Source organism: Carcharodon carcharias, chromosome 3, assembly GCF_017639515.1.
Source record: "Carcharodon carcharias isolate sCarCar2 chromosome 3, sCarCar2.pri, whole genome shotgun sequence".
Lineage (NCBI taxonomy): Eukaryota > Metazoa > Chordata > Chondrichthyes > Lamniformes > Lamnidae > Carcharodon > Carcharodon carcharias.
Window position 1 is genome coordinate 81,388,939 of NC_054469.1, and position 14,617 is coordinate 81,403,555.

At 42.2% G+C, this 14,617-nt stretch overlaps 1 protein-coding gene across 1 annotated transcript in view; it reads left to right on the forward strand.

Annotated features, from left to right (window-relative positions):
• The window catches only part of dazl (deleted in azoospermia-like), a 198,076-nt gene that overhangs the window by 14,869 nt on the left and 168,590 nt on the right, over positions 1–14,617 (forward strand). The window lies entirely within an intron of this gene.

Below are 14,617 nucleotides of genomic sequence, written 5' to 3' on the forward strand. Positions count from 1 at the left end.
AAAAAAACAACCATCTATCCTTACTGTTTCCTGTCACACAGCCAATTTCTTATCCCAGTCCCTTTTATTCCATGACCTAGACGTTTGCTCAATTCTGTTGTGTGGCATTGTATCAAATACCTTTTGACAACCCATAAACACCACATAACAGCATTTCCTTCATCAACTTTCTCTGTTACCACCTCAAAAAAAATGCTCCAGCGGTTAGTTAAGCATGATTTTCCCTTGATGAATCCGTGCTGGCTTTCTTTAATATTCTGCTCTTGTCTGTGATTATTGATTTTTATCTCACACTATAGTTTCCAGAAGTTTCCCTACAACTGAGGTCAAACTGACTGGTCTGTGGTTGCCAGCTTTATCCTTGCACCCCTTTTTGAACGAGGGTGTAACATTCACAGTTCTTCAGTCCTCTGGCACCTCCCCTGTGTCTAAGGAAGACTGGAAGATTATCACTAGTGCCTCTGCAATTTCCACTTTCTCTACCCTCAGTGCCCTTGGATGCATCTCATCTGGTCCTAGTAGCTTATCTATTTTAAGTAGAGGTAGCCTTTCCAACACCTTTCTGTCAATTGTAAGCTCTTCTAATGTACCAGTTACCACCTCTCTTGTCTTGGCCTGGATAGCAAGTTCTTCCTTTGTAAAGACAGATACAAAGTACTCGTTCAATATCTCCACTATTTCTCCAGCCTGCACATGCAAGTCCCCTTTTTGTCCCTAATCGGCCCTACTCTTTCTTTTACCACCCTTTTATTATTTACATGCTTATAGAAGATCTTGGGATTTCCTTTTATGTACACTGCCAGCCTCTCTTCATGCGCTACCCTTGCTTTTCTTATTAGTTTCTCCTTTTTCCCTCTTGTCCTTCTATATTCAGGCTGCGTTCCTGACTCTTGCGACACCTTTAGTCAAAACGTTATTTCTTGCAGCAGGCTTACAGATGGTCATGGATTCTTTTAAGCCTCTTGGCTTTTCCTGTACAGTTTCAGTTTCAACAATCTCAACGGGCTTTCCTGAAATCACTGGAGACAGCAGTACCTCATTCCCATTCAAGTTGTTTCCTAACAAGAAATCACACATTCAGTGGGCAAAGTTGGAACGGCACCCATAGTAACAGGACCAGTGACTTCGCTTTACATTAATGTTATACAAAGGAACAAATAAATCATTTTCATCACTACCCTGAATCAATACTTTTTATTTAGCAAACATTTTGGAGAGAGCTTTGTCACCTGCCAATGTCAGTGACTGTGCTCATCCCGTATTAAGAATAATCCTATTTGCCTGCCTCACCGGGTGAACAAGTAAAGTATTTACCCTTGAGCAAGAAAATCTATCGCTTTCCATCACCCAATTCACCCTCTCACCGACTGCGGGGGAGACTCCCTGCTTGGTGTGAACTTTAACTGGCCAGGATGTTATCAGCTGGAGGAACACCCCTTGACTGGGCAAGCATGACTGGTTTAGTTTTTAACTTCCAGCATTCAGCCTTCATGTGCCCTTTCTTGTGACAAAAGTAGCATGTCAGCCACTTTGAGCTAAACCTGTCCTCTGAACCTTCTTTTCTGCTAATCCAAGAAAGGCCTGGATCTTTACCACCTTTCCCTTTCTCAGCAGGGCCTGACTTCTCTTCATCGACCTTCGTCTCATTCTAGTTCCTCTGGAAAGTACCAAAGTGGGGCCTGTTACTAATCATCATATATGTTAATTCATACAAACATGAACTTATGAAATAGGGGCAGAAGTGGGCCATTCGGCCCCTAAAGCCTGCTCCGCCATTCAATATAATCATGGTTGATCTGTTTGTGTTTTGAGTTCCACATTCCCGGGTAACCTTTGATTCCTTTGCCTAACAGGAATGCATCTGCCTCTGTCTTAAAAATATTCAGTGACCCTGCTGCTGCCTTCTGAGGCAGTGTGTTCCAAAGTTGCACAACCCTCAGAAAAAAAATTCTCATCAGTCCTATAAAGGTGACCCCTAATTTTAAAAGTGCTCCCTAGTTCTGGGCTCACCCACAAGAGAGAACATCCTTTCTACATCCACTTTGTCAAAACATTCAGGATCTTGTCTTCAATCAAGTCACCCCTCACCCTTCTAAACTCCAGTGGAAACAATCCCAGTCTGCCCAATCTATCCTCAAAAGACAACCTGCTTGTTCCAGCTATCAATCTAGTAAACCTCCTCTGATCTGTCTCCATTGCATTTACATCCTTCCTTAAATAATGAAATGAAAACTGCACATAGTATTTGAGATGTGGCCTCACCAATGCCCTGTATAACTGAAGAATAACATCCTTTTATGTTCAATTACTCTCAGGATAAAGGATAACATTCCATTAGCCTTCTTGATTACATGCTGAACCTGCATAATAAATTTTTTTGATTCATGCACAACAACGTAGATCCTCGGCACCTCGGAATTCGGCAATCGTTCGCTGTTTAAGTAATATTGTGCTTTTTTTATTCTTCCTGCTAAAGTGAACAACTTCACATTTTCTAACGTTATACTCCATCTGTCAGATTTTTGCCCATTCACTCAACTTATCTATATCTGTCTGCAAACTCATTCTCGTCTTCACACACACTTTTCTACCTATCTTTGTGTTGTCTTCAAATTTAGCTACTGTGCCTTTGTTCCCCATAGCTAATTCATCAATGAAAGTTGAGACCCCAGCACAGACCCCTTTGGGATTCCACTCGTCACATCCTGCCAATCAGAAAAAGACCATTTACTCTGGTTTATGCCAGCCTGCTAATCTTTTATCCAGGCTAATATGTTACCCCCTACACTGAGCTTTTATTTTCTGCAATAACTTTTGATGTGGCACCTTATCAAATGCTTTCTGGAAATCCAAGTACAACATCTCTACAGTCTCCCCTCTATCCACTGCACATGTTACTCCTTCAGAGAAATCCAAAATTGGTTAAACATGATTTCCCTTTCACAAAAACCACGCTGACGCTTTCTGCTTGCCTCTTTAATGATTGATTCTAGCACCTTCATCACGACAGATGTTAAGCTAACTGGTCTATAGTTTGCTGTTTTCTGCCTCTCTCCGTTCTTGAACTGAGGGGTAATATTTATTGCTTTCCAGTCTGATGGAATTTTTCCTGTATCTAGGGAATTTTGGATAATTAAAACCAACACAAGACAACACAAAGATAGGTAGAAAAGTGTTTGTGAAGACGACAATGAGTTTGCAGACAGATATAGATAAATTGTTAGCCACCTCTTTTAAGACCCCAGGATGAAGTCCATCAGGACCCGGAGACTTGTCAGCCCGCAGCTCCATCAGTTTGCTCAGCATTGCTTCCCTAGTGATTGTAATTTCACCAAGTTCCTCTCCTCTCCAGGCCCTGATTCACAGCTACTACTGGAATGTTTTTTGTACTCCCTATATTGAAGACAGAAGTAAAATATTTGTTCACTTCATCTGTCATTTCCTTATTATCTACTATTAACTCCCCATTCTCACTTTAGAGGACCAACACTTACTTCAGTTTATTCCTGTCTAACTGCCTGTAGAAACTCTTGCTACCCATTTGCACGTTTCTAGCTAGCATCCTCTCATACTCTAATTTCTTTCTCCTGATTAACCTTTTAGATGTTCTTTGCAGTTCTTTATATCCTGACCAATCATCTGACCACCAACTTGTATTTGTGCAGTTATATGCTTTTACCTTAAGTTTGCTTTCTTTGACTTCTAAAGTTAAACATGGATGGTGGGTAAGCCCTTTAGAATTTGCTTTATAGTAGGAATATACTTATTCTGAGTATCCTGAAAGAACCCCTTAAATGTCTGCCAATGCTTCTCTCTTGATCTATCCTGTAGCCTAGTATCCCAGTACAGTTCAGCTGGTTCAGCTTTCATGCCCATATAGATGCCCTTATTTAAATTTAAAATACTAGTCTAAGGCCCACTCTGCTCCCTTTCAAACTGGATGTAAAATTCACTCTCATTGTGGTTGCTGCTCCCCAGGGGTGCCTTTACTCTGAGGTCATTAATTACTCCTGTCACATTACACAATACCAAGTCTAATATAATCTACCCTTTGGCTGGCTCCAGAGCATGCTGCTCTAAGAAATATCTCAAAAGTATTCTATGAACGAAATCTTCATCCAGGCTACTACTGCTAATCTGATTTTCAGCTAATATGTAGATTAACGTGACCCATGATTATTGCTGTCCCTTTAACACAAGCACCCAATATTTCTTCTTGTATACTTAGTCCTAAATTGTGACAACTGTTAGGGGGCCGTTGACTACTCCCACTGGTGACTTCTTTCCTCTACTATTCCTCATCTCCACCTAAACTGATTCTACATCCTGACCTCCTGAACCAAAATCATTTCTAATTACTGCTCAATGCCGTCCTTGATTAACAGTGCTTTACCTTGCTCCCTATTCTTCTTGAATGTCATGTACCCCCTCAATATTCAGGACCCAATCCTTGTCATCTTGCAGCCAAGTCCCTGTAATGGCTGTCAGATCATATTTACTTCAACATGCGCTATCAATTTATGAATGCTATGTGCATTCAGATACAGAACCTTTAGTTTAGTCTTTTTCTTATCTTTGTAACATCTGGTCTTGATTCTTTGTGCATTTAGGTTTTTTCCTATTATTCTTTGACCCTCATTTTCCCATATTACTATTTTCCTCTTTTATTTTGTCTGTACTCTGATATATCACACCTTTCCACATTTGATCCCGTGCCACCACTATTTAGTTTAAAATCCTCTCTACTTCCCTCATGCAGTTCACAAGAACACTGGCCCCAGGCCAGTTCAGTTGTAGGCTGTCCCTACGGTACAGCCCCCAGTTTCCCCAATACTAGTGCCAGTACCCCACAAACCAGAACACCCCTTCTCCCACGCCAGCCTTTGAGCTATGCATTCAACTCCTTAATTTTATGTACTCTGCCAATTTGCTAACGGCTTGGGTAATAATCCACAGATTATAACCCTTGAGGTTCTGCTTTTCAATTTACTGCCTAGCTCCCGATACTCTCTACTCCGAACCTCTTTCCTAGTTCTACCGATGTTGCTGATACCTACATGACAACTGGATCCTCCCCCTCCCACTGCGAGTTCCTCTCCAGCCCTGAGCATGTGTCCCGAACCCTGGCACCAGGCAGGCAACACAGCCATTTGGACCTGCTTTTGGCTACAGAGGAGAGTGTTCATCCCCCCTCACTATACTGTCCCCTACTACCGCTACGTTTCTTTTTGCTCCCTCAATATGAATGGCTTTTTGTGCCATGGTCAGTTTGCTCATCCACCCTGCAGCCCCTGCTCTCATCCAAACAAGCTGAGAGAACCTCACACCTATTGGACAATGCAGAGGCTCTCACTCCTGCCCTCTGGGCCCCCTTACCTGCTTCACTCGCAGTCACACCCTCCTATCCCTGATCAATGACCAAATCAGAAGACCCTATTCTAAGTGGTGTGACTGCCTCCGGGTATAAAGCATCCAGGTAACTTTCCTCCTCTCTGATGTGTTGCAGAGTCTGCAGCTCAGTGACTGAGCCGAAGTCCCTTAAGCCGCCAACACTGCAGATGTGTTTCCCTGGAACACAATGTTATCCAGGAGCACCCACATGCTGCACTCTTGACCTCACCTGTCCTGCCATCCTTAATGTGTTTTAAATAATTACTTAATTATATTAATCACATGTTGCTTTTTTATTTTTTATTAACTTCACCACCAATTTGTATACTATTTTAAATGTGGTTAGAATAGAACTTACCCACTTACTCATCAAACAGCTAGCTCCTTTTCCTGTAGTAGAGCAAGAACCAATTCACATGGGGTGAGAAAGATGGAAAAAGGAAACTGATACCTCCCTCCTTCCCCCCTCCACCAAACTACCCACTCACAACTCCAAGTCTGCATTCAGTTTCTTCAGCTCTCTTTTGCATTTGTCTGCTGCTACTGAGGCTCCCCTTTATTTTATGAACTTTGTGGTTTTCTAGGTGAGACCTTAACCCCAAAGGAGCATTATTTTTGTATTCCTGCTCTTCCAACATATCCCTAGGGTTATTGATGTTCTGTTCTACCTTTATCAATCTACATCACCTGTCGCACTTTTTCCATTTCCCTGACAAATTCTGCATGGGTCTGGCCTGTTCTCCTCAAATTCCTAAATTCCTGCCTATAGTCCTCTGATGCAAACTTGAGTTGAGTATGGCACTCTTCCTCATAATCACGCAAGCGCTATTTTGAAGTAGATGCATACACTTCCCAGCCTTCCCAGCAAAATGCATTTTAGGAGTGTAGCCAATTCAAATTCATGGCAATTCCCCAAACAATGGGAACTACATCTCTACTCCCTCCTTGCTAAATTTAGGTATGAAGTGAGAAATCTTCAAATCAAAATTAAGTGGACTTCCCTCTGAGTCAGCCACACTTCTCATCAGCTCAAGTTCATATAATTGGAACTTCTGCTCCATTTTGATTTTTTTTTCTAAAAGTTTTCTGTTTCCTTACCTCTCTTACTAATTTCTCTCTTTCCATGTCAGTCTTTCTTAGTTATATTTATGTTTTCAGTTCTGGCCAGTAGTATTACATCACTTAAGGGAACTGGTCCATTCTTCCTCAAGCCCCAGGTGTCTAGTCAATTATTCAAGGATCCCATCTCTCTTAGCTCCTGATCTTGCATTAATCCCTATGTGCTCTGCCACAGCCTGTGAATCATATTTTCTCAACTGTTTCAAGCCTGATAGATCATCTCTATCCACAAAGGCTCAAGCCTCAGGTGCCATTGTTGATTTCCCAATACAATATAGCAGAAGCAAATGTTAAGTCTTGTTTAAATGCTTGAAAGCTCCAGCAAACCTGTTTTACATTCTTTTGGTTTATCCCTGGATGAGCCCCCAATTTTGTTAAAACCAAAATGAGCAAATTTACCAAACAACAAATTTCCAACCTGTTTTCACCTTTTGTAACTTCTACTTTAACATGAATCAATCAATAAATTAAGAGTGTGTTAACAGGCAAATTATGGTTGGTACAAAGTATAATACACATGGAATAGCAGATGCAACAAAGGCCATCTCGTGAGATTGTAATCATTTGCATCACTCCCTGCACAAATGTGGCACCATGTGTAACCTCATAGTTTTTACAATTTGTTCTCCTGTATGTTGGATTTATCATTTTTCTCACTCAATAGATATGGTTCACAGTCACCTGAAACAGTAGCTCCACTCTTCCTGAGTTCCTGGGAAATAGTTGTCACCCAAACGGCACCTTCCTGCAGAACCTTTTTGAAGCCTTAAATATGCGTGCCCTCGTTCTAGTACCACCAGCTTATGGGAACAGTTTCTCCTTGCCTACCTTATCCCAACCTGTCCTAATCTTGTACATCCCAATCAAATCTTCCCCATCTCCTTTGTTACTAGGAGAACAACCCCAGCTTCTCCAACCTAACACTAGCTAAAATCCCCATCCCTGGAACCAATCTGGTAAATCTCTTCCAATGACCCTTACATCCTAAAATATGGTGACAAGAACTGGACACAATACAGGCTGTGGACTAATTGGAGCTTTATAGACGTTTGACATAACTTCCCTGCTTTTATAATCATTGCCTCTATTTATGAATCCCAAGATCTCATATGTTTTGCTAGCCACTCTCAGTACTTTTTGTGGGTGTCACTAGCTAGACCAGCATTTATTGCCTATCCCTAATTGCTCTTGAGAAGATGGTGGTGAGCTGCCTCCTTGAATTGCTGCAGTCCCTGTGGTGTAGGTACATGCACAATGTTATAAGCGAGGGAGTTCCAGGATTTTGACCCAGCAATAGTAAAGGAACGGTGATATATTTCCAAGTCAGGTTGGTGAGTGACTTGGAGGGGAACTTCTAGGTGGTGGTGATCTCATGCACCTGCTGCACTTGTCCTACTAGATGGTAGTGGTCATGGGTTTGGAAGGTCTGTGAAGCCTTGGTGAGTTCCTGCAATGCATCTTGTAGATGGTACACACTGCTGCCACTGCTTGTCAGCAGTATAGGGAGTGAATGTGGCTGGGGTGCCAGTCAAGAGGGCTGTTTTGTTTGGGTGATGCCAAGCTCCTTCATTATTATTGGAGCTGTACTCATCCAGGCAATTGGAATGTATTCTATCACACTCCTCCCTGAATTGTGCCTTGGGCAGACAGGAGGGAGTTACTGACCACAGGATTCTTAGCCTTTGACCTGGTCTTGTAGCCATAGTATTTATATGGCTAGCCCAGTTCAGTTTCTGGTCAAAGGTAATCCCCAGGATGTAAACAGTGGGGGAATCAGCAGTGGTAATGCCATTGAATTTCAAGGGGCAATGGTCACTGCCTGGCACTTTGCCACAAATGTTACCTGCTATTTATCAGCCCAAGCCTGGAAATTGTCCAGATCTTGCTGCATTTGGAAATGGACTCCTTAAGTATGAATGTTGTCGAGAATGGGGCGGAACATTGTGCAATCATCAGTGAACATCCCCACTTCTGACCTTATGATGGAAGAAAGGTTATTAATGAAGCAAATGAAGATGATTAGGCCTAGGACACTACCCTGAGGAACTCCTGCAGTGATGTCCTGGAGCTGAGGTGATTGACTCCCAACAACCACAACCACCTTCCTTTGTGCTAGGTATGACTTCAACCAGTGGAGAGTTTTCCCCCTGATTCGCATTGACTCCAGCTTTGCTGGGGGTCCTTGATGCCACACTTGGTCAAATGTGGCCTTGATATCAAAGGCAGTCACTCTCTCACTTCAGGTGTTCAGCTCTTTTTTGTCCATGTTTCAACAAAGGCTATAATGAGATCAGGGCTGAGTAGCCTTGGCAGAACCCAAACTGAGCATCATTGGGCAGGTTATTGCTAAGCAAGTGCCACTTGATAGCACTGTTGATGACTGCTTCCATCATTTTACTGATTGTGGAGAGTTCACTGATTGGGTGGTAATTGGCCAGGCTGGAATTGTCCTGCTTTTTCTGTACAGGACATAGCTGGGCAGTTTTCCACATTGCAGGGTAGATGTCAGGGTTGTAGCTGTGCTGGAACAGCTTGGTTAGGAGCACGGCAAGTTCTGGAGCACCAGTCTTTAATACTATTGCTGGAATATTGTCAGGCCCCATAGCCTTTGCAGTATCCAGTGCCTTCAGCCACTTGATATCACATGGAGTGAATCGAATTGGCTGAAGACTGGCATCTGTGATGCTGGGGACCTCTGAAGGTGGCAGAGGTGGAGATCATCCACTTGGCACTTCTGGCTGAAGATTGTTGAAAATGCTTTAGTCTTGTCTTTTGCTGGGTTCCCCCATCATTGAGGATGGGGATATTTGTGGAGCTGCCACCTCCAGTGAGTTGTTCAATTGTTCACTGCCATTCGCCATTGGATGTGGCAGGATTGCAGAGCTTAGATCTGATCAGTTGGTTGTAGGATCACTACCTGCCACAAAGATCTATTCACATGCACCCTTCTGTTTCTCTGTTCTTGTACATTTAGAACTGTGCCATTTAGTCTGTATTTTCTTTTGCTATCCCTTCTGCCAAAATGCACCACCTCACCACTATATATTAAATTCCATCTCTCGTTTGTCTGTCCATTCTGCTAATATGCCATTGTCCTGTTGCAGCTAATTGTACCATCCTCACTATTTGCCTCTTCTCCAAGTTTGGTATCATTGCCAAATTTTATCCTGTAATTCAATATCCAAGTCCTTTATTTGTAGTGGAAAAAGAAGTTGTCCTCACACTGACCTTTGGGGAACACCACAGTTTACCATCCTCCAATCAGGAAAAAGTAACCAATGTCTTGAAGCCAATTTTTTTCATTCAAGTTGACATTGACCCCCCTACTCAATGAGGCTGTTTTTCTAACCAGCTTTTTGTGGTACTTTGTTAAATGTTTTTTTAAAACCCATATAAACAACATAGACTGCATTGCCTTCATCGACCTTTTCAGTTATTTCATCAAAAAATTCAATTTGATTAGTCACACATGATCTGCCTTTTACAAATCCGTGCTGGCTAATCTTAACTAACTCTCACCTCTCCAAGTGTCTGATTTATTTTCCCTCGATTATTATTTCTAAAGCTTTACCCAACACTGATGGTAAACTAACTGCCCTGTTGTTGCCTGGGCTAGCCTTATATTCCTTCTTGAATATGGGTATCACATTTGCCACACTCCAACCCTGTGCGGAGGGAACACTGAAAGGTTATGGAAAGCTCTTCTGCTATCTCCACCCCCACTTCTTTAGAAACCTGGGATGCAAGCCATCCACACTAGGTGACTTATCCACTCTGAGCATAGCCAGCCTTTCTAATAAGTACTTCCTCCTTCTCAATTTTCACTCCTCCCATTAGGTCTACTACTGATATTGAGAGATTCCGGTTCCTTAATAAGTACATTGCGGAGTTTACTCACCTTGCTCTGTGCCTCTTAGTGTGTATCACTTGCTTTATTCCTATAGGCCCCACCCTGACACGTTCTACCTTGTTACTATTTACATGCTGGTAGAAGATGTTTGGGTTCCCTTTTATGTTGACTGCCAGTTCTATTCTCATGTTTTGTCTTTGCCTGACTTGCTTTCCTCTTCACTTCCCCTCTCAACCTACTGTATTTGATCTGGTTCCGGCTTGGAGAATTCACCTGAAATGCTTCATACACCTCTTTGATTCATCACATTCTCTCTCTGCCTCATCATCCAAGGAGTCCTGGTTTTGGCCTCCCTACAATCCCTTGTTGAAGTGCACCTAGCCTATACCTGAAGCACCTTTCCTTAGTTTTTCCTGTCCATGGTTGATTCTGTTTTACCCTGGCTGCATCCCTTCTCATTCCATTGAAATTAGCCTTCTTCCAAATCAGGCATTCTATTTTAAATAGTTTCTTGCTGTTCTGCATTACTAATCTAAACGTTATGCTATGATGATTGCTCTTGCCCAAGTACTCCCCCACAGACACTTGGCTTATCTCATTCCCTAGCATCAGATCCAGCAATGCCTCCTTTCTAGTTAGGCTGAGGGCATATTGATCAAGGATGTTCTGTTGAACACATTTCTGAAACTAACATCAGAAAAACTGATTATTTGGTCATTATCACATTATTGTTGTTTGTGAAAACTTGCTGTGTATGAATTGGCTGCTGCGACAATGACCAAGCTTCAAAAGTACTTCATTGGCTGCAAAGTCCTTTTTAAGTCATCTGATAGTTGTGAAAAATGCTATATAAATGCAAGCCTGCCTTTTAAGGCTCTCCTTTAAAACCTACCTCTTAGACAAGCTTTTGGCCACCTGCCCTAATATCTGTGGCACGGTGTCAAATTTTGGTAACGCCTCTGTGAATCACCCTGGAATGTTTGTGTTAAAGTACTAAATAGGGGCTGGTTGGCTAGCATATGGTTCAGAATCATGCCGGGGTTTGATTCCCATTCTGGTTGAGGCAGACTTGGAACTTCTCTAAGGGTGGAGGGCAGTGGCAAGCCACCTTGGGTAAAAATTGCTCAGGATGAAGCATCAGTGAGCCAAGGACTTGTCTTCAGGTAGAGCAGACATTACATGTTGTGAAAACACTACATAAATGCAAGTTGTTAGCAATTTCTGTTTAAAGATTCTTTAAGGCTCAAACTTTTTAGAGCTTGAGTAGTTGTCCCTCTTTTGAAATAATGAACTGTTTGGCTTTCTGGCCTTGCTATGGCAAACATTATTTTAAATTTATTATTTTCCCTGAAGACCTAGAACAAGGACTTTTAGTGTTGACACAAGGTGAGCAAGTGTTTTTATTTGTGAGCTAATGCTGAGAAGTTAGTAACTTAAATTCATTGTGGTTCTGGAACGTTTGAAAGAGCATAGAATTGCCATCATTTGGAACGGTTAACAGAACACTTTTCAATTGTTAGTTTAGATTGTTTGTATGTTACTCAAAAATGTGAAGGGTTTAAAAATCAATCTACATTTCGCTTGGAATCCAAACATGTCTGTTTGGGCTTTGAGATGTACTTGTGTAATTGATTGTGTGGTTTATGGCCAGACATCTGTGCTCTAAATCATCGTTGCTGACTAATAATTAGAATTTTGAAGCAACATTTTTAAATATATTCCAGTAGTTAAATGCTAAATTATATAGCTTTCAAACCTCCATTGTTGACATGTTTTCAAACATGGCAGGCCAGTCAAGTCATCTGACATAGAACCTGCTCATCTTGGAATGGTGGGTTTTGACCGATAGTAATGTCTTGGGTCACATTTGGATCAGACCTATTAAGGGCTGGACCATTGCTTGTCCTTCTGTGGCCACAAGTTTCCAGTATGGGGACACCTGGGATAATGGCTGCCCGGGTCACTGGTTAGTATGTAGCCAGTAGAGGGTGGGGTATTCCAACTCCACATTCCAACTCCACATCAGAGTTGCACACTGCTCTGCTGTGTTACATCTGAATAATGCCAGACAGGAAAAGACCGTCTGGTTCACCCAGCTTATCCTAAGTTGAGCATGATGTTAAATACCAATGGTGGGAAAAATAGCAATTTGGAATTTACCCACTGAAATGACCACCTTGATTTCTACTAAAGAATCTGCTTAAGTAGAGAGTTGAAGTGGCAGAATAAATATTTATTTATTAAATGCCAGAGTTTATTTTTGGTTACAAAATTTGTAACTAGAGTGTTTGTAATTCTTTTTACAATAAAACTCTAAAAGTAGCTTCGGTTAAAGGGTTAAATTATGAGGACAGATTGCAACACTAGGCTTATATTAACCACCACCTCAAGGGTAACTAGGGATGGGAAATAAGGCAGGAAAGTGGAGTTGAGGATTGTCTGAGCTGATTGTTTTGAACTGGTAAGTCTTTTTCTTTAATTTTTGTAAGTTCAGTAGTTTAGTTAGAAGGTTGGTAAGGTAGCTGACTGTGTGACAATTAACTGTCATCACCTGAAGCCTGATTAGGGCCTGAATAGGTGTTGATTACTTTTTGAAGTTTAACTAGCGTGTCATCTCAGCTCACCTCAGCTTTATTTAAGAAAGGGATTATTAGAAGCACACGATCGGGTAGAGACCTCATTGTGAGTGAGACATAGCCAGAGTGAGTTTGGGTATTGGCATGGTGCACAGTGGGAATTTGGTGTAGAGGGGAAGAGGTGCTCTTTGCATTTTTTATTTGCTATCCAACTACTTAAATCTTCAGAGAGTGGTCTTGCCCTATTGCAGCAGAAGAGGCTACAGGGGAGAGAAATGACTAGTAAGTAGTGGGTAAGGCTGGCTAAGGATTTACTACTTTTATTACTTATAGTTTAAGATCTTTTTGTGATTTATAGTTTGTATATTCTGTAGTAACGAGGATTGGGAAAGAAGGGCCCTAGAGTAATTGATTTAAGAGGCTTAATTTAAAGGGATAAGTCATGGCAGGAGAGCTCAAAGCCTTGGTGTACTCCTCGTGCTCCATGTGGGAAGCTGGGAACATTTCCAGTGCCTGGGACCAGCATGTGTGCAGGAAGTGTCCAGCTGCAGCTCCTGGAAGCTTGGGTTTCAGAGCTGGAACGGCGGCTGGGGACACTGGAGCATCCATGAGTCTGAAAACATCGTGGATAGCACGTCTAGAGAGGTGGTCACACCGCAGCTGAAAGGACCTGAGGAAGGAAGGGAATGGGTGACCACCAAGCAGTCCAAGAGAGTTGGTGCAGGAGGGAGGGTTTTAGATTCCTGGATCACTGGGACCGTTTCTAGGGAAAGTGGGACCTGTACAAGCGGGACAGTCTACATCTGAACCAGAGTGGGACTAACATCTTTGCGGGCGGGTTTGCTAGTGCTGTTGGGATGAGTTTAAACTAATTCGGCAGGGGGAGGGGACACAATGTTAGCAGAATAGGGACACATAATATAGTAAAACAATCCAGTCAGAGGGAGTATAGTTGCATTAAGTTTCAAGGGAGTAAGGCAAGGCTGGATGGCTTCTACTTTAATGCCAGGAGTATTATAGGTAAAACGGATGAGTTATGGGTGAGTATTGACACAAGGAATTGTGATATAGTAGCCATCACAGAGGTGTGGTTGAGGGAGGGGTAGGATTGGCAGCTCAACATTCTGGGATATAGATACTTCAGGCGTGAAAGGGGAGGGGGTAAAAGAGGAGGAGGCATTGCATTATTAGTTAAGGAGTCAGTTAAGTAAGGAGAGATGATATCGTGGAGGGGGCATCGAATGAAGCTTTGTGGGTAGAGCTTAGGAATAAAAAAGGGGCAGCCACATTGTTATGTGTTTATTATAGACCCCTAGATAGTCAGTGGGAAATTGAGGAGCAAATATGTGCACAATTTGTGGAGGTATGTAAAAACAATAACAATAGGGTAATTATATTAGGTGATTTCAACTTTCCCAACATTAATTGGGATTGGCATGATGTTAAGGGCTTGGATGAAGTGGATTTCTTGAAATGTGTACAGAAGAACTTTTTAGGTCAATACGTAGAGGGTCTAACAAGGGACGGTGCAGTGCTGAACCTAATTCTGGGGAATGAAGCCGGACAGGTGGCTGAGGTGGTGGTGGGGGATCAGTTTAGTGATAGCGACCACAACATGGTACAGTTTAAGTTTGTTATGGACAAAGAAATAGACAAGTTGCAAAAAAAATGTTTTGGATTA